The 19,972-nt window shown below is 39.4% G+C and overlaps 1 protein-coding gene across 36 annotated transcripts in view; it reads right to left on the bottom strand.

Annotated features, from left to right (window-relative positions):
• Window positions 1–19,972, bottom strand: part of DLG2 (discs large MAGUK scaffold protein 2) — a 1,055,145-nt gene that overhangs the window by 126,248 nt on the left and 908,925 nt on the right. Inside the window, exon 1 of one of the 36 annotated variants that reach the window (XM_021298803.2) lies at window positions 1,749–2,041. The exons of the other annotated variants lie outside the window; for them this stretch is intronic. The gene's annotated coding sequence lies outside the window, so the exon portion shown is untranslated. Of the gene's footprint in view, window positions 1–1,748; window positions 2,042–19,972 lie in introns of those variants that run through there. 36 annotated transcript variants of the gene reach the window in all.

The following is a 19,972-nucleotide window of genomic DNA, read 5'->3' as shown; positions in this document are numbered from 1 at the left end:
TTCCCCAGTTACAGTACATACACTTACATGGTTAACGTTCAGATTGCTGAGATTACACCATAGTGATGCATGCAATATAAATGCCTAGACAGATGGATGCAATATCACAGATTTCTGAAAGGAGGAGAACTTGCAAAGCCAGAAGCTCACACTTCAAGAAATCTCATTTGCTAGCACAGGGGTCACTGAAAATAGTTCTGAATGCTTAAAAAGCAGTGAAACACTCTAAAATAAAGCACTGCTGACAAAGGTATATACTCTTTCCTAGAAATAGGCTCTCGTCTGTTAGGCTGCCAGGAAATGATCGCAAGAAATTCTGATATTTTTTCAGATTTATGATTTATAAAGAGCAAGTGCAAATGTGTTCTGCAAAGGAAGTCTGTGGCAAAGGCCACTTTGCCAATAGCCTTTCTCTTTAAATAAAAAATGATGCTAAAATGAGCTACCGTATTAATTAAACCAGGATCTGTCCTGCAGATTCAGTGCTTCACATATAACTCACAAAAGAGATTATTTCTAAATGAGAAGCCAGAACACAAGTTTAAATCACTACAGAGTAAACAGTTTGGACTGATGACAGATGAGAGGTCTCTGGAAGAGTGTCTCTCTCCAATTATTAATAATACAGCAATAAGACAACAGGTGATGTTCTGCCAAGCCCTCTTGATATTTTGACAAAACAAACTTGGCTCTTCAGCCCACAGAGAGAAAGAAAAGCAGGCACAGAGAGGCAGGAGCAACAACTGCCCCTTTGACAATACTGCTACCGATACAAGGAAAAGTAAAATCATCACTCATGACAACCTGCCTTTTCTGAGGAGGGATACAGGTACTGTACTGTAATGCTAATATTTCAGTTTCATAAACTCTGCTTTTCAAACCCTTCCTGGTTAAAACAGCAATAAAATTGCTGGCTTACTGATCTTTAAAGGTTACTGGCAAGATAATACAGCCAGATATCAAAGGAGCTTTCTTGAAAAGATGTAGAGGATATAACGAAGCAAGTGATAATTAGAGCAAAGAATTTAAAGCTGGTGAAATTCAAAAAGTAATGCAGACATTATAGGAAATATACCTTCCTTCCCTACCTCTGCTAAATCACGTTTACCAGTTTGTTTCAAAGTCTCCCTTTGCCTTTCATCTTACACATATTTCAGCACTGTTGTTATGCAAGATGGGGAATCATTCATTTTAATGTGATACGAGGCATATTACCACAAAAACAGAGAGAGGCTACCATTTTACTGATTATCTAGTTAAAAAAGCTCTACAATATAAATTCTTTGCAGCCCCTCGCTGCACACAAAAGATTTAACGCTGCATCTGAAAAAAATACATGTACATAAAAGCAAAGAATTTGTAATTGCCTCTGATTTTTACTGTTTTTCCTTTTCATTCCTCTTGTTACAAAAGCCACAGCTATCACTCTCTTTAACTGCTAATAAAAGCAATCTAATGACAGGTAGATTTGCTGGTTTGTAGCTTCTTTGAACCCCCAACACAGTCACTAAAGGAAAGTAACTTTAGCTAGAAAAGAGATCCTCGCAGCGCTATGGTGAATAATTCATCATTGCATTTTTCTTTTCATCTCATTTTGTGCCAGTAACGTATGCAACTGAAAATATTGTAAAAGCTAAAAACAACCACAGACAAGGACTTCCAGCAGCAAAATACACATAAAACTAGCAGGCAGGTTTCCCCAGCTTATATAATAATAGCTTTAGCTCAACAGAACCCCCATCACTCACCGAGGACTGAATTCACTTGAACAAAAGCAGAGCCCAGTCACCAAATGCAGCTTCGCAGGACTCTTAATGCGAGATGCTCCTGTCTGCTGTTCAGTTCACACTTGCCTTTATAACTAAGCCAACCAACAACATTCGGTTGCTGAACCTGATGAATTATAAAACGGTAGCTCCCAGACTCTCATATTTTACATCACAGGGGGTGGTCATCCAGCATACACACTGCCTGTGTACATATATTCTGCTATAACTCATCCCGATAAACACATCAGTGCTGGCAGCAGTGACAGTAATTGGTGCTCAGGATGTACAAGCACAAACCAATAGAGCACACTCCCACCTTCTGCTCCGTGCCACATCTCTACCTGTCAATCACTGCACCTTGTTAAGGTGGAATGATCAACTGCACTTCCGAAGAGAAGCAAAACTCGGAGAAGAAATCATTTACTGATACGGATCCTTCGCTTAAATTTTTCTTAGTATAGTGGTAAACATAGCTTCTGTCTCCTCTAGATACAATGTTCATGATTTTTCTTTTTAAAATCTTCATAAAATCTTCCCTTCTTAAAGACACAGTTCTTATTTTGTGACTAACACACTATTTCTAACTTCCACTATCATGAATGGAAATTATTCAAGCAAATTCTACGGACATTAACAATAATAACCTAAAAACTTTGCTCCAGGCAGAATGACTGTTAAAAGTAATAGACTTGCTAGGTGAAATCACGTGTATGTTTTAAAAGCCTCTTAAAAAAACGCTGATTCGTTTTAGGAACATCCTCTAAGTTATCAATATATATTTGTAAACCTCTTCACTTCTCTAATGCTTTATTTTTTTCCCATGCTTGCACTATTTTCAAAGCAAATGTATAGATACAAAATGACAGAACCAAACAGCTAAAACTTAGAAAATCAATTGAACTAAACATTTTCAAATGGGAGTCACTACAGTAATCACAATTACAATTGTTGCGCATGCCACAAGTTAGCACTCAAAATTAGCCCCTAACAAGCAAAACTAGTAATAGTAATGGTAATGGTAATACACAGCTGGGGTTCGGTCACTGGAAACGGGTTTTGTATGGCAAGTCTTTTATGATGAAGGAGAAGTTGGTCTTTCAGAGTTGAGCTCCTGGAATTTTGTGTGTTTTACACAAACTCAAGGGCATTTGTAATGAGTGCAGAGTGTGAAAGAATGCTTTATTCGGGATGATTTTCTATTTCTCCATCACCAGTGACAACTCTCAGAGGGCTCCATTTGGAGCCTGAATTTGATCCAGCTTCTTTCACTGCCCTGTAAAACTCTCCCGACATTTGGTACCACGACAAAAGGTTGTGCTTGGGAAGGTGAGCACAGTTGTTTGAGCCGTTGTGCATCGCCTGGATGCTTTTCCATGAACAACTGGGCTGAGGAATGCAAATGAAGGTTGAGCCGGCAGCCCCAGGCAGAAACCCAACCCTTCTCACCATCTGGACCAACCGATGTGCGTCACCATGTGGGAACGGGGTGTTGCATTTCATGCATAGCAAAAGCAAGTCCTATATATATCTCTTTTCTGCCTTCCTCAGCTGCTCGTTCCCCCCCCATTCCCCACTTGTCTCTTTGTGTTCAGCACCTTCACTACCCAAGAAAATAATTTTTACTAAATGCCAGAGGCACAAGTGGTGTTTCTGCATGTGCTACTGGCTTTTGCTATAGCGGCTTATATGAAGGAAAAACTGTATATAATTGGATGGCAGAATGTAGGGGAGACAAATCAGGACTTAATCAGACTAATGGTTTTGATGTCTCTGTCTTTCTCAGAGGAAAGGGCAGCTGAAATCAAATAATTGGATCCTCCAGCGATGCTGACTGGGAATAATCCAATATGGGCAGAAAATCTTCCAGATGACAGAGCCCGGCTCATTGAGAAGCAGCAGTGAGATCTGTACCACTGGGTTTGCCTTATAGAGCCAAATTCTATTTTCATGTGTTTACAGATTTCACTTGCAAATTATGGACGTTCTATACAGTGGCCCAAGCACAACAGTTTGTTATTCTGTGTGCTAATTAGGGTTGTCTGACCTATTTTTCGTGGAAGATAGGTTTCAGGCCATATGTGCCAGAATGCCCTAAATGGCATCTATTTTCCTTTTTATCTTGCCTTAACTATTCAGAATTGAAGAGGCTTCCCAAGAATCTGTGTAAACATGACACTGCCTTATAATAATTGGATGCAGTGTGATTTAAGACACAAGCAGTGCTTGATTGAATCTTCTTGACCAATATGGCATTCACCCTAAAATTCAGCTTAAATTCACTGAAGTAAAGGTTTGTAAAACTGACCAACATCACAATAATGTAAAACATTGCAATATTTCCTAGCTGTGTGTAGGTGGCATTCATAAACCACAGTCTGTGGTGTTACACAATTTCAAGAAAAACTGCTATCCCATTTCACACTTACTTGCAATTTTTACTTAGCTAGCCTGGCTTCCACGTTACCTTTCCATGGGAAATATTTCGTAGCTGATACTGTCATAATATTCAGTAGTGTGGTGCTCTGTAAAACTGCTGCCTTCCCAGTGAATGGATACACTCATCTCACAACCCGTGGCCTTGGGGCTCTGTTCATATGTTCTGGTGCAGAATGTGAGATTTCACATTCAAACTTTATCACTTCACTGACAGGTGCGCGAAAATCCCATATGGCTGCCGGATTTCTGTATACCTACACAGATATATAGTACATATTTTTAAGGCATTTGTAACAAACACACTTGCTACTTGCACACTTTGAGGTTCTTTGCTTCAAGCTGCACACTAGAAATGATCTAAAAATGATTAAAAACAAAAAAGGGGTTCCCATTTGCTGCCAAAACATGACTTCTTTCTTCCATAGTCACATGTTCTATATTGACTATACACCACAGACATCCTATTTGCTATCTAAAGAGAGAACACAGATCACTGGGGAAAAATCAGGGCATTCTTTTGGAATAACAAAAGTAGTTACCTTTGACACTCAAGAAGCAGCTAAAGAAACTTCAAATTAACAGTAACTACGGGCAGATTTGATACTATCAAGAGCATGAATTAGGTAGTACAATTAACTCGCTGCCCAATGAAGCAAAACGAGATCTCCAAGATCTCCACAGTGTGGACCCAGAGTGCCAGGTGACTAAATGTGCACCAACAGAGACAATGCCCAGGCTCTGCCAGCTGGAACAGATGATGAGTGCCCTAGTCACTAGTTCCTGCCGTGTGGCCTGAGGAGCCAACATGCAAACTAAAGGGGTGTTTATTCAGTACCTTGCATTTAGAAATTATGCTCTTCAGTTCCTTTAGTGAATTCTGTCAGATTTACACTGACTAAAGGAAATTTTCATCTGATATACTGTTGATGGCCATGTCAGAGGGTACGGCTAAAGCAAAGAGCCCAGCAGGATTTATAAAATGCTCAGGAACTTATCAGAAAACAGCATCCTGAAGTGCAGTAATAACAAGAAACCAAAACTCTTCAATGACCAGGGGATCTAAAAAAAATTGGTTTCTTATGGATGCTTCTCATTTGACGTCAGACTCAACCCATCGCTCTACCTCAGTCTGCAACATTTCACAACAGAACAGCTTCCCCTGAGCCTCTTACAAGACAAAACCCAGAACCTCGATGGCTGCAGGTCACTAGCCCGGTCTTTGCCCACCTTCCTTGCAGCAAAGGTTCTAACTTAGCTCTCCTTCCCTAACCCAGCTAAGAGCTGCAGTGAAATCTGTATGAGTGTAGTTAATTCTGAGACCTTACTTTTTTCAAATCAAAATCAGCTGAGCATACTTGTAAAGGTCTTTAATTAAATTTGATAAAGATAACTACTAGTTACAGGGATTTTCAACACCTATACTGTCTGAAGGGTAGTGAGATGAGACAGGGTTGTTGTTGTACCTTTTGTGTACAGAGATCTGTTAAACTTTTAATTCCAGCTGAGACCAATGATGATTTATGAATTTCACAAGTTTCTCCACTGTCTGTGGTCTGAATAAAAAAATAATTTTGCCTTTTATATATATATATGGTAAAAGAGTACCAAACATTGATTCAGACAGAAGATCACATTGCCGTAGCCCACATACATCATACATTGCAAAATAAACAGAAGTCAAAATGTAAATGAATTTAATTGCCATAGCAAGGCAATGAAGAAATTCCTGTCCTCTCAGTGTAGCACACTTGCAATTACATTTAAGAATAGTTTTTAAACAGAGCTCCAGTTTCTACGATTAAGCCTCATAAGTACAAATGAACAAAACTGTATATTTAGATTAATTAATAAATTACCTGGCACAGGGCTTTAAAGATGTAGAGGACTGTACAAGTGCTATTACTGTAATAATATTTTTCTGAATTACAATACTTTTCTTCCTCAAGTGACATCTTTTTTTTTTTCTGCAAGTGCAGCGTGCAAGCTCAAGTCCTCTTTCTGAATGAGGACCGTGTTTGAAAAAATAGAGAAAAAATGAGAATTAAAGAGGATATTCAGCTAGGCGTGAATGAACAGACACCCAAGAGAGAAATTCGCGTTGATCAAGGGCAATGACAAGAACTTGCTTTGCTAGTTAGGAAGGCTGAACTCTCTTAATGGTGGCTTCATAGTCTCAAGAATATGAATGATCATACCAGTAATAAAGAAGAGCTGCTAAAAGGAAGGAAGGCCAGATGACACTTTCCCTAGAGCCCCTGGAGAGGTTGCCTAGATTTGGTTTCAAAAGTCTCTTATAGCACCTCATGAACCTAGAATACTACAGCAGCCCATTTAAAAGCCAGTGAACTTCATACAAATGCTGATTTTCTATATGGATTAGATTGGCTCAGGTGGTTAAACAACTGAGAAACGTGGATGATGCTCTTCAGCATCCAGAATTGGGGTGGTGGTGTTGTCTGGGCTTTCATTTTATCTTTAACCCTGTGTTTCCCACTGTTTTCTTTCTGCTGTTTCCTTTTAAAGGAGCTGAACTTGTCTGAAGCTCAATAATGAAATGCAAAACAAACCACAAAGGATTTACTAACTGCAAGAGATGGAATCGCAGTTCAAGATCCACTTTCTGTTGGGTAAAAGATAAGATTCAGAAGCAAAGCAGACAAGCATCTTTTACACATCTTTTACACAAAGAGAAGGTCCCACAGTCAATTTCTCATAAGCCTGGTGCAGGGATCAAATGAGTTAACAGCTTTGCATGGCAAAGGATGGTGGAGCCACGTGAAGAACCTCCTGCAATTTGCAGTCTAACTCTGCGTGCACTTTGTGGTGGGAGGAGTAGGTGGTTGATTTGGGGAAGAAGCACAGCACAGGAATGATACACTTGACTCCTCTGAGGATGGTGACAAAAATCTGTCAGCTTGGAATAGTCCTTCACATTACCTACAGCAACTACTGATGCATGGAGAAAGTAACAGCTCTACAGACATCACGGTTAAGAGGTATGGGATGTGCAGTGGAGAGGGAAGACCTGCCTTGGTGAAGAAGCCTATGGCAGTGCTGCAAGGGACTGTCCATGGAAAGGATCACAAGGGTTGTTCAGCCTAGAGAAGAGAAGGCTCTGGGGAGACCTTACTGTGGCCTTTGGATACTTAAAAGGGACATATAAGAAAGATGGAGACAGATGTTTCAGCAGGGCCTGTTGTCGCAGGACAAGGGGTGATGGTTTCAAACTAAAAGCGGGGAGATTCAGGCCAGACATGAGGAAGAAATTTTTTAAGATGAGGGTGGTGAAACCCTGTCCCAGGTTGCCCAGAGAGGTGGTGGATGCCCCATCCCTGGAGACATCCCAGGCCAGGCTGGACGGGGCTCTGAGCAACCTGATGTGGGAGAAGATGTCCCTGCTCGTGGCAGCGGTTGGACTAGGTGAGCTTTGAAGATCCCTTCCAGCCCATGATTTCATAATTGTATTACAAGTACATAGAACACTCTTCATGAGAAAACTGTGAAATTCAGGCCTGTATTTGTGGTAGATTGCAAAAAAATAAGTGGCATAGCTTGAGGATGCCTTCTGCACTGAGTGTGACAATGAGCTAGAACAGGAATCAGTATGCACACACTTTTAGAATAAGTTTTCCCCTCCTACAGTTTTCTTTCAGGAAAGAAAATTCGATGCCTGGATGACTAACTACAATGCAGATGGCAGAGGAATGTAGAGGTACCCATGCTAGCTCCAGATAAACCAGCGTAGATGACACCATGAGCGAATTTAACCTACTCATATTGAACTCCATGGTTATGCTGTTCCTGGAGCCTGAACATTTAAAGCAGTTGGTGATGCAGAGAAGCCAAGGATGGGCAGCATGTGATACTCAAGCTAGGTCTCTGCCAGCTATTCTTGCAAAATTTACTTCTGCATTTTTTTTTGCCATTACTTGCAAACTCACCAAGAAAGTACCTCCCAGCAAGGAAGAATATATGCAATTGCAGGAGTATCAGAGTGAAATATTGCTCTGAAAAGAAAGGAAGAAATAACTGCTCTGCTGGGAGATGGCAAACGCTCCTTCAGTTCAGCAGCAATCATCTGTATTCTTTCATGGTTCACAAGACTGCTGAGACTGCAGATTTACTGCCTTGGCTCTAATGTCAGACCAATTAACTCACCTCTCACCAGAAACCCTTTTGGTTAGCTAAGGGTGATGGCACCCTGGTGAACCAGCTTTGAGGGGACTCATGGCCAATCACCTCTATACTCTGGCACTCTGAAGGCACGAATAGACATGACACTCCATCTACAGGTCAGCAGTAACCACAATCAGGGAAATGTCTGTCATTCCACCACATTTGTACCTGGCACAGAGTCTTAGCTGAGTTGGGCACTTAAGGACAAGCCACCATTTTATAACGATTGTGTCTGATGGGACCCAGAAACCAGGCCTTGGATAAGATGATCTATTCTTGAACTACTTACACCTCAATGATTAATTAGGAGTGGGAAAGTGCTCTAAGACCTTTAACTGAAGAACTGGAGAATTAAAGGAGGTGAAATATAAATACTTATTCTCAGTACAGCATTAGAGTCTCTAAGTGAAACCCTACTGAAATAACTCACATTATATAGATACAACAAGAACACTTGGGTAATAATTTTTAAATTCTAAAATCAGGGAATAGTGAAGAACTGAACAGAGAGACAGTGCATGTTAAAGCTGAGGATGTGCAGTTCCCAGCAGATTTGTAGCTTTTTCCTGACCAGCTTTCTGCTAGATACATGAAATGGAAACAAATCAAATGGAAAATACAGGGCAAAGATAAAAGAATAATTAAGGGCAGCAGTGAGGAGAAGGAAGCTGATCTCCTTATCTCCCTTCTGCTTACAACTCCACAGCTTTTTTAGCAGAGTGTCTTGGAAAAGGAAAGAAGGAGCAAATGGCAGGTGAGAACGTGGGACATTTGGTACAGGAGTTTTTTCCTGTGTGTTTGTTCTCATCTCAGCACTGTTTCATGCAAGTACTGTGAAGATAAACTGAAAATAATGATATATTTAAACATTAAAGCTGCAGGCCACATAAGCACCTTCAAAGAAAATAGTTCTGGAAGAGTTGGAGAGTCCAAGCAGTGATTTTCTCCATTTTTTTTTCTGCTTTTAATCACAATTAGGAAAAAAAAACCCTTTGGTCCTTCCTGTGTTAATACTGCATATGGTAATATACGTCAGTTGAAGAGATATAAGAGGAAACAATATAAAAGCACTGTCACTGAGCATGGCTACGAAATAAAGGAACTTTTTCAGCACTAGTTCCTAGACCACACGATTATTGGCCTTTAACATAGTTTGGGGACGGAATAATCAGAGGTGACATACTTGAATGAGAACAATAAAAACAAAGTGACCCTGAGGTGACCATGGGTAAAATGGGCAATCCATAATACTTTGTCTTGGTACCAAACAAGGATTTCAACAAAAATGTACAAAAATGCGGTAAGTTGATGAAAATGGGCTACTTTTGAAGGAAACAATATGAACCTTACAGAGAAAACACTGTCTACAGTCCACCATGAAAAGATGGGGCAGTCAAGAAGATGACTTATTGTGAAGATTGTAGCCAGTTTCACATCTCAATAGATGGGATGTGTTCTGGCAATGTGTCACCTTATGGATATCACGGTATTCTGTTAGAAAGTAATAAAAACCTACATTCCTGAAAGTATCATCAAGCTTCTGCACATTGATAAAATAGTCAGCTTGTACCACAAAGTTATGAGGGGGAAAAGTTCTGCTTTTTACCACTAAATTTAAATGTTCCTCAGTAAGCATCTCACTGGACTACTGTTCTTCAGCTCTTACCCAGCGAAATAATGAGGACCTTTATGAGGATGAAAAACGCAAGTCCTGTGTGTGTGTTTACACTATACTACTTGTATCCTAGCAAAAAGAAGTGTCTAGTAAACAAAGCTTTTCTGAGTATGAATTACCAGAGGAGATGAACAAATAATTTGCAGTGAATATATGAATATATGCCTTCTTCTCTCTCCTTTTTTCTTTTTTAATGATTTTTTTGTTGTTGTTTTCACAAATTAATGATCACACAAGAGTTAGTAGATGCCCTCTGCCTATATAGTTGGTTTATGAACTTCATGTTTTTAGTATTTACAAAGGGAGTTTTGCACAACCATATACTTCATTTTCTGACTGGTTAGGTGTAAATATTGCCCATTTCTTGGGCAAAAATTCTTATGAAACATGTTAAATATAAAAATATTATTAACAATAAGTTCATCCAGACATTGGATGGATATTAAATGCAGATGATCACAAAACCACATGAATCGTTCAATAAGACATGCATGTTTCTGATAAAGTTTTTTTGTGTTTGGCTTTCTTTCAGAAACATAAGAAACACAATTTTGAAGGCCAACCAACAACATTTTTCTTCCTGTAACATAATTCCTATACTAATAATATACAGAATAAAGAACCAACACTATATAGAACAAAGATGCACTTTTACACACTTTCTTGGTTTGCAGTTAATCGATTTTCGAATAAGCATCTGTTCTTAAACTACAAACTTGTTGACTTAATAAGACTTGCAAAAGGGTAGGGAAAATCTGTTAAAATCAATGTATGTAAAATTTAAAGCATGTTAATATTCATGGAGTCACTTCAGGGTCTTTCTTTGAATGAAACTACTTTTTTTTTTTTCGCCTGGAAGGAATAAATCCACTTGAGATCTTAATATACACTAACTTAACACAGTGCTTCCTGCAAATAATTGATTTTCTTTAACTTCCCTTTTACCTGTGGTCAACAAAGTTAATATCAACTGGTATTAGATTGGATGTAGCCAGAAATTACTTTTGACCTTTCCAACCAAAACAAAATCCTCTTATTTCTTCCTATGTAGTAGCAAGAAAAGAGACACACCCTATGTTAAGTTCACTAAAATCTAGGAGTATACATTCTAAAGAAAAATGACAGAGGGACAAGCCATTGAAAAACCCAGATTAGTCCTTAATATTGTACTGAGGAAGAAAAATGCCATCATACGGTATATAATCACTGATGACAGCACTGACAACTGAGAAAATATAATTTTGAAAAGTTAACCTTTCTCTTTGAAATAATGGTACAACAACTGAGTGTCCCATATTAATTTAAACTAATTATTTGTTTGATCTATGTGACAGACATTATAACTGCTGAAATCTAAACAATGCTTCACATTATTTTCTATATTTGAGGACTTGTTAATTACAACTGAGTAGCAACCTGCTATGTTAAGGCATGTCCTGTACTTACTGAACATTATTAGGATCAGGATAATTTTAGAGTCCACTTGGTAAATCCAGGTGAAACTCGATGAAAGACTAATGGAACTAATCCTGCCAAAAGGTACTTCATGTCTGCAGCTTCATGCACACATACGAGGGAAGAAAAATGACAATTATTCTGCTTACAGTTTCTCCAGTTCTCTACTTACAGAGATCTTTGATTCTAACCATAACATATTAGTGGCTACTTTGCATTCTGATTGTTAGAAAACTTAGGATTTTTTTCTGCAAAGAAAGCTACATCCTCAATGACTTCCCTAAGAGTTAAATTTCCAGATACACTAACGTATCTGGGCCCAATATATTATGTTGGTGATGGTTCCTAAATCAGTGTTTTATGTAAAAAGTTGATCCCTTTGTTTATTTTTTTCCCTCTGTAACAAGCAAACAGAGCCTGTTGATAATATCCAGATGCAGCAATCTCAGTGAACAGTTTTTCCTATTACATGACGTGTGTCCTTTCCAAGAACAATAAACAATTTATTTATGGAGTACATGTGACAAATAAAGACTTGTAGCTGATCTTTCATGATCTCGATTTGTCTCATTTAGCCATGATTTTATTGTTTTAGCATTAAAATGCTACTGTAAGAGAGAAAACCAAAATAAGTATCTTATGGATAACTTCTCTTCTAAAAGCAGCATTTGGGGCTTTAGAATGGGAAGAACAGCAAGGTTCCTCAGCTGTTTCAGTCCAGATTCCCATTCAAAGCCCAACCATCTTGGAAAACGCAAACCAACCTCAGTTACCGCATATACAAGCATGAAAGAGACTTAACAGGCAATCTCTTTCACTGTATTTTATGCAACTTTTCTAACATCTCCTCTCACTTCATGATCTTCTTTGCCAGTAGCATTAAAAAATGAACTGTTCTTATGGAAAACATGGTGGTTATCTGGTTGTTCTGCTGTGCAAAGCAAATCCCTAACCAAGACCACCTATAGACATCTTCTGTCTCCAATAATCACATTTTCAGGGATCCACAATTCAGTGCAAGAGATATTATAGTATCTGTCTTTAAGAACATATTGTTAGAGGAAAGTCTCATCCTTTTTTTCTAGGAGAACTTTGATTTAAACCTTTTCTAGAGAACTTTATTACCAGCCTCCAAATGGTAACCTGAACCAATCATTCAGCAACAGCTTTGCTAGAGTAATTTGCTACCATAAGGTTTCTAAATACTTATCTAGCCATCCTGAAAGGCAATTTCCATACAGAAGAATCTTTCACCCTTCACACTTACCTCCTGTACACTTAAATGAAGAGATACTACCTTGTATATGTGCAATACTTAAGTTTTCACTGAATGGATAGAGCCTCAGTTTTGCAACACAGTAAACCTTTTAATACACCTCATGCAAAATAAGCCACTCCTGCAAAATAGGCGGGGCTTTGAAGGATAATTTCCTAGTGCCTTCATTAAGTAATGATTATCTACAAGAAAAAAAAAGATCAAGTGTTGCCTTTCTACATATCACCCACATGAAAGAAGACAGGTAACTGAGGTCTCTCAAAGTAATTTCAGCACAGTACCCAAGCATTATTTACACAGCTACAGATTTTTACCATAACTGTACCGCTATATGCACTGTTGAATCACCACCTATATTTATTTGATCGAAGTGGAAGCGTATCTTGGAAAAGATCTATTCTGATTCTCGTAGGTACATCTGATTCTCAGAGAATCAAAAAGCAATTCAGGTTGGAAGGGACCTTCTAGAGTTCATCTCATCCAGCCCCACACTTGAAACAAGTCTACTTACAGCATCATGACCAGGACCTTGTCAAGTTCTGAAAATGCCCAAGGACTGACATTGCACAGCCTCTTTGAACAACAACTTCCAACATCTGACTGCTGCGACAGTGAAGATTTTGTTCTTAATAACGAATTGGAATTTCCTTTGTTGTAATTAGTGTCCATTGCCCCTCGCTCCATTGCTCTGTATCCCTGAGAACACTCTGGCTCTTCTCTACATGCTGCTTTCAGGCAGCTGAAGGCAGCAACAAGAACCCTCCTCCCTTTGAGCACGAAGATTCAAGATTTATTTATTTACTTGAAAAACAAGCTTAGAGATATTTAAAAGAAGAAAATTAATTTTTTAATATTTTATGGCTATGAAAAATTGTGGAGGGGTAAAATATTTGATGGTGGGTTTGTAAGGATCACTTCCTCCATCAGTTTCATCTTTCTGTTTCATACCTTTTTTCACATTCTGACCTTCTCTGTGCCAGGAAAGAAATACTGCACTCGAGGAGCAAAACAGTGCTGCAGATCAGAGCGCTCTGTAAGTGAGGAAGAACAATTCACAGCAGTTAAATGGACTTGTATCTGTCTGCATGAGCAGACACAGAGGTGTCCATAGTAGGTCTGTGCTAAGTAGCAGCAGGGAAAAATTAGAAAATGTGGCTCATTTCTTCAGAACTGCTGTCAAAAGCTCATCAGCAGTGGGGAAGAAAGGTGGATCTTAGGTCAAAAAGTGCTATTTGTTCCTTTGGCTTTGTTCACTTGGTTTAATCTCCCCGTAGTTCATGAAATTGATTGATAGCATATATTAAAAATTGTAAAAAAGAGAGGCATTAATTAAAAATTAAAAAGCTATGCAGATTTATGCAAATTGGCACATTGTGTAGCATTCAACCAATAATAAATACACAAATTGGGGGTGACCCTCAAGTTCATGGCAGGCTGGCAGTTCAAGGACTGCAAAGCCTGTACAGTGTTGGCAGGTTGCATAGAGCACGGGAGCATCCAGCTGCCTGGAGATCTCCAGCTGAGCATTTGTTCCTGGTGCTCTGACATTCTGACTGCAGGGGAAAAATCTTCATACCACATGTTCACATTCTGCATTCCTTGAAGCTCTAATGATATAACGATAGCCTTTGGCTTTCAGTCAGCCCTGCTTTCACACTCATCTGCTTGTTGGAAGCTGCAGATACCTCCAGGGTTGGCTTAACCCCAGTGCCACGGGACCCAGGGCTGGCTAGAGCAGCGAGGTAGATTTGAAAGAATTTTGGACTCAAAAGATGGAGGTTTTATTAGAATCCTGAAATTTTTAATTAGAGAGACCTCAAAGGCTGTGTTTATAATTAGTAACTCAGATGTTTCCAAGATGATTCCCCAGCCCTGAGGCAGCTGGTTTGGAGCAGCTCACGTCTGTGCCATCAAACTCTCCTAGCATCCCAGAATTTAACCTGGCTCCTGGGGCTGGATCTGCACCTGGGCTGGTTCCCAGATCATGTAGCACCGGCCTTGGCCAAAATGTGCCAGGGACCCTCATGACAGTTTAACAGCAAGGGCAAACACACTCCAGTTTGTGAATATTGCCAAACGTTTACTTGGCTATATGCTACCAAAGTGCTTATTTTAAATCAGAGATCTTGCAAGTATTACACATAGTTTTCTTCTGGCCCACCATGGCCCCATGGGAGAAGAGGCTCCACACTTTAAGCCATTGCTGCTGCTAACTCAGGGGCAGCAGACCCCACACCAGCATTCCTGTTCCCTCCCTGCTCCTCTCTGGAACTCTCGCAGCCTGTACCTGAGCTGCACGCTCTCATCTTTCTATCCTCCTTTTATCTGTCAGGCCTTGAAGTTTCTCCTAGCTTTTAGCACCTTTGGTTCTCCATCTCCATCCCTCCATCTCACCCCAGGAGCTCCATCTGGCCCAGTCCTAAAGGAACTGAAGGCAATGGTGAACAAAAAAGTAAAGCCCCAAATATTGTCTGTTGCACCTAGAACTCATTTTGGGCCTTTTTTTTTTTCATGTCAGAATTGAACCAGAATAAAGTGATTCTCTATGATCTTGTTTTCAGAAAGCTCTTATTTTGTATCTGTATCAACGTGACACTTGTTTCTTCAAAATTGCCCTCTTCCTGTACCCAAAACGGTCATCAACCTCTTAGTCCTCTTGCAAATACAAAAATATTGTAGCTCTTTCACAAACATATTCTCTCCAAGGACAATAATTACAACATATACTTTGCACTCATGGATTAAATAATCAGGCGCATGTCAAGCAGGTGTCTAAGGGCTGGACTGCTATCCTGGAACAGGACCCATGAACTCAGCTATTTAATTCCTCCCTTGTTAGTCAATCTTGATACAACTCCACTTTGTTTACCCACCTACATTTTCTCTTGGGTTGCATGCCCTTAATTTAGGCACAATCTCGACACTGAACTGCCCATGTTGTCAGGCTGAATTTATTACATTATTCCATGTCATTGACCAGCATGTCAAGCACCTAGGTGAATGCTGCAGGAGTACTTAAAAGAAGATAAACTATTATTATTGTATTCCCTCAAAGCTCTGGTAAAAATTCAGTCACCTTCTGCTTTCAAGCAAAAAATACTATTTCTGTTAGCCACACATTTGTGCTTGCAAGCCTCTAGGCAGAATTTACCACTCTTGACATCCCGGGACACAGGAACAGGAGTCTGTTGTCAACATTTGCTGGGTTCAGCTGAGGAGATAATTTTGCCTCTGTCTTTACATATGGTTTGTTGTTTTTGTTTTTGTTATCACATAACCATTCAAGCAAAAACTACAGCAGAACTTGCCTCCAGAGAAGAAAACAGAAAACCGCCAGGCACCTTCACGATAAGAAAAAAATGCTACAAAAAAGGTATTTTCAGTGCCACGGATGCAAGCAACAGTCATCAGGGACTCTGTCGAGTGTTTATGATTGCGGGGTGACAATAAAACCCTGGCAGATGTATTGTTAACCTCCTCTCCTCCCTCCCTTCCCTGTTTTGTCCCTCCCTCTCCCCACTTCCCACAGGCAATTGGGAGGAAAAGGACAGAGAGAAGAGAGTTGGAAAAACTAAAGATGTTTTACTAATGCTACTAATAAGAATAGAGAAAATAATACAAAATATACAAAATCAATCTTGAAAGTCCCAGCAACTGCAGAGCTGGCACCCAAAGTCCTGGACTAGACTCTGCAGCCAATCGGAGCTGGATTCAGTCTCTCACTAGGCCTCAGTTTGCAGGGACGACTAGCAAGGTCCTCTCCTAATGTCAGCCATAAACAAAAGGGAAAAAGGGGCGAGATCCTCGTCATCTCCCACTGTATATGAAGTATTCACATGAATGGAATGTTATACACTGTTGGCCAGTTTCTTGGTCACCTGTTTCTCGTTTCCCCTCTCGCGAGATGTCCATCAATGTTTATCAACAACCTTGCATTCCATTGCTATGTTTACTAAAACCTGTATCTGGTTCTCCAGGAAAATGCAGCTAATATGAAGCTTTAGCTGACAGGCAAATTCACTAAAAGAGAAACTTGTTTTTTAACAAAACCAGGACAGACTCCCAGTTAACTCTGGCCATAGCCACAGAGTTTAACCCCATCATCTGCACCCACAGTTTATGTGCATGTGGCTGAAAAGTTGGCCAGGCCTTCAGGTAGCATCGTACTGAGCTATTGCAAATGGATCCTACAGCTCAGGGCAGATGCTGATGACCAGTCTTTAGCAGTGGCAGACACAGCTGTAGAAAGGGCAGGATAGACTCACAAGTTCTTCCTGGTTCTCATGTGAAATAAAGGCACCAGAAATAAAAAGAAAAAAAATAAATCACCTGATGTAAATCAAAAGGCATTGAATATAGAAAATCATACTAGTTTCTAAAAATATTAAAGGAATGTATCTGGCAGGACTAAGAACAATACAAAGGACTGTTTCAGTCTAGTTGGATGAAAGAAAGCTCTGAGCAATAGTATAGATCCATCATTAGGTGAAGAAGATAAAATATATTAATGCAGAATGCAGAGAACTATTCACTAAATACTTCCATCTGGGTTTTGGAAAGAAATAGGATACTTCTTTTTGCATGAAAGTGATGAAATACTTGTCTGTTAGTAGTAGAGTGCTTATTAAAAACAAAGCAAAAAACTAAACTCTATTAACTGGGAATAGAAGATTATGTATAAATAGGCATGACTAAATAATTGCGTAAGAGTTCTTGAAGCTACAGATGAGGATACATATTGTTTATAGATTTGCTTCCTTAATGCACCTTGGGCTGCTGAGGAAACTTCAGTAGGCTGAAATAATCGTGATCCAGATGGACAGAAAAGATGCCTGGGTTAGCACAGAGCAGTCAGCCTAATCTCAGTGAAAGTCAAATAAAGAAACGGAATTAAAGATGAGAACATAAAAACATTCACATTGTTTTATTTAGAATATGCCTCCTCAAAAAAGCCTCATTCCTGACTTTAAAAAGATGACCAATTAAAAAACTCTCTAAGCGCAAGAGTGTTCTGTGAAATGTTTGAATTAAGACTACAGGATGTGTGCCATGTAGTATCAGTAAAGTCCATATTAAGTTACAAGGAAATTGTTTATGTCTCAAAATGTTGTTTAAAAGCAAAAAATGATTCCTGAATGAAGATATTTTTGGGGGGGTTTTGCAGGGATAAATACAAGAACACACATTTTTCAGCATTTTGATCAATGCTTTTGAAAACTAAGACTCTTTTGACTGCATTTGAGGCTAAAACAAAAGCTGGTATTTAAGGTAATAGCAATTAGAGAACATCAGACATATTTAATGGTCTGGTTCATTTGTTAAGCTAGTCCCAGCTGAAGGAAAACTGTCTGAATATACCAACTAATATGATATATATAAAGAAACAAAGAATGAAAGACATTGTTATGAATGCTTGAAAAAAAAAGACTCCAAGAGAAATTAACAGTAAAAATAACTGGGCGATTCACATGGGTTACGTGTGCTAAGATTCAGCAGAAAAAGGAGTAAAAAGTAGTCTAGGAACGTGTATTTGTGTACTGAGGTGACTGGTACTAAAACACTGAAAGAAGTTCTGTTGTCCAAAAAATGAAACACTGGGGCAGAAGCCAAAACAGACATAAAGAAAGACAGCAGAAGAGCTGAAGAAATTGTTATGAAGGTTTTGAGCTTGGCAAAGAGAATCGCATTAAAATAGAATGTTCTGAGTTGGAAGGGACCCACAAGGATTATCAAGTCCACAGGACAACCCCACAGTTCACACCGTGTGTCTGAGGACGTTGTCCAGTCTCTTCTTGAACACTGTCAGGCTTGGGGCCGTGACACCTCCCTGGGGAAAGAAGTTGTAATGTAGAGCCACTTTCATGGGACAGAATAGGAGATACTTGATGACTTTCATTTAGAAAGGCACAAAAAAAGAATAGGCTAGGAATTGGAAGACAGAAAAATCCACATGGGAGATAATGCACATATTTCAATATCTATTAAAATGAATAATGACGGGAAAAAATTAGCACATGAAATCGTGAATTCTCCATTTGTTTGGGTCATCAAATCAAAACAGGATGAATAAACTTCTCAAAGATAGGTTTCATCTTTGACTTTACCTTGGTAGAAAATATGGTTTTGTTCTACCCAATTTCTGTCCTCAGCAGCACGGTACCAGTGTGAAAATTAAGAGCACATAATGGGCAGGTATAACAGAACTGGTGATCCAAGCCCGTATCATGACCTTGAAGACTATCAACTGAATCTTAGGAAAATTACAACGTTGCATTCCTTTAAAAAGCACTGAAGCGCAGGTTTTGACTGCTTCCTCCTTAAATAGTTAAAAAGAAGCTATAATTCTATAGTAATAGAATTTTACAGTATAGCAACATCTTATATTGTATTTTCAATACTTTCAGAGATTCTCCTTTTTCTCTCTCTCACTTTAGAAGCTGGGTTATTTTTGCAGCTCCTCCTCACCCTTTTCTTGTGTCTCCTATTCCGTGGGTGATGGCAACAACATCTATGTGTCTAGTGGATCCCAGCCCCTGGCAGTTTGCATTACAGCCCCCAAAACTGTGGAGCAAAATTTCCCTTATGAAAAAAGGAGGAACTGAAAACAACTGAAAAGTTAAATATTGCAAATTCAGCTATCATCAGTTAAATGCATTCCTAAATGGGGAAAAAAAGCATCAACATATAGTGGGAAAGGAGAGACTAGGAAATTGTCTTTGATTTATGATTTGAAGAATACCTACAATGGTAATGTTATTAATACAAACTATTAAAATAGAAATATATTCCTAATTTAACTTGTATCACAGAATCACAGAATGTCAGGGATTGGAAAGGACCTCAAAAGATCATCCAGTCCAATCCCCCCGCCAGAGCAGGAACACCCAGATGAGGTTACACAGGAAGGTGTCCAGGTGGGTTTGAATATCTCCAGAGTAGGAGACTCCACAACCCCCCTGGGCAGCCTGTTCCAGTGTCTGTCACCCTCACTGAGAAGAAGTTTCTTCTCAAACTTAAGTGGAACCACTTGTGTTCCAGTTTGAACCCATTACCCCTTGTCCTACCATTGGTTGTCACCAAGAAGAGCCTGGCTCCATCCTCCTGACACTCACCCTTTATATATTTGTAAACATTAATGAGGTCACCCCTCAGTCTCCTCTTCTCCAAGCTAAAGAGCCCCAGCTC

The sequence above is a fragment of the Columba livia genome, chromosome 1 (genome assembly GCF_036013475.1).
Source record: "Columba livia isolate bColLiv1 breed racing homer chromosome 1, bColLiv1.pat.W.v2, whole genome shotgun sequence".
NCBI lineage: Eukaryota > Metazoa > Chordata > Aves > Columbiformes > Columbidae > Columba > Columba livia.
This window is presented reverse-complemented; position numbering and strand designations above follow the sequence as displayed.